We start from the raw sequence: 707 nt of genomic DNA, 5'->3' as shown, positions 1-707 counted from the left end.
ATACAATGCTCTACATGTTTATCCTCCAGCTTATACATATATAATAATATGATATGATGATAAACTGTAATAATAATCAAATTGCCTAAATACATGTTTTCACCCCATGCTGATAGGAATGGCTAAGGCATCATGAATATTTTAGCTTTGTGCCAGGCCAACTAAGCCCTAACTTGCTCTTGTGCTGAGCTCCCGTGGAAGCTGGCTAGCCTGGCTTTTTGGCAGCAATATCAAGCAGATTGCTCCTACAGTTCCTGGGGAGAAGTGCTGGACATTTAATTTTCAGTCTGGAATCAGTGGGCTAAAACACAGCCTATCTACAATAGGTTAACCTTGCCAGCATCTAGTATTCCATTTCCCAGACTTACGTGTATGGAGTGAGAGGTCCACAGACAAACTTGGGGATATCCTTTGGTGCCAGTGCCATGAACAGAGGACTAGGGCTGTCCAAGTGTTTTCTGTACATCCACCTCGGAAAATTTCTTCCATGAGCCTCCATGCAGCCTCTTTTCCCACATCCTCGGGCAGTCCCCGCCTCCAGCCCCTCCCCCTGGTGGTTTGACATGGCCTCAGCACAGTACATGGTGCCCATATTAGTTTCGGCTGTGCAGCGAGGCCATACCCTGTTTTCATATGGGAGGGATAGAAAAAATTTCTCATTTTTTTTTTGGAATAATCATGGGGGGGGATGCTTTTTCCTCTCTCTG

The 707-nt window shown here is 45.3% G+C and overlaps 1 pseudogene; it reads right to left on the bottom strand.

The window, feature by feature from the left end:
- LOC119593872 overlaps window positions 1-707 on the bottom strand; it is a 5234-nt pseudogene that overhangs the window by 885 nt on the left and 3642 nt on the right.

Source organism: Penaeus monodon, chromosome 33 (genome assembly GCF_015228065.2).
Source record: "Penaeus monodon isolate SGIC_2016 chromosome 33, NSTDA_Pmon_1, whole genome shotgun sequence".
In the NCBI taxonomy this organism is placed as follows: Eukaryota; Metazoa; Arthropoda; class Malacostraca; order Decapoda; family Penaeidae; genus Penaeus; species Penaeus monodon.
This window is presented reverse-complemented; position numbering and strand designations above follow the sequence as displayed.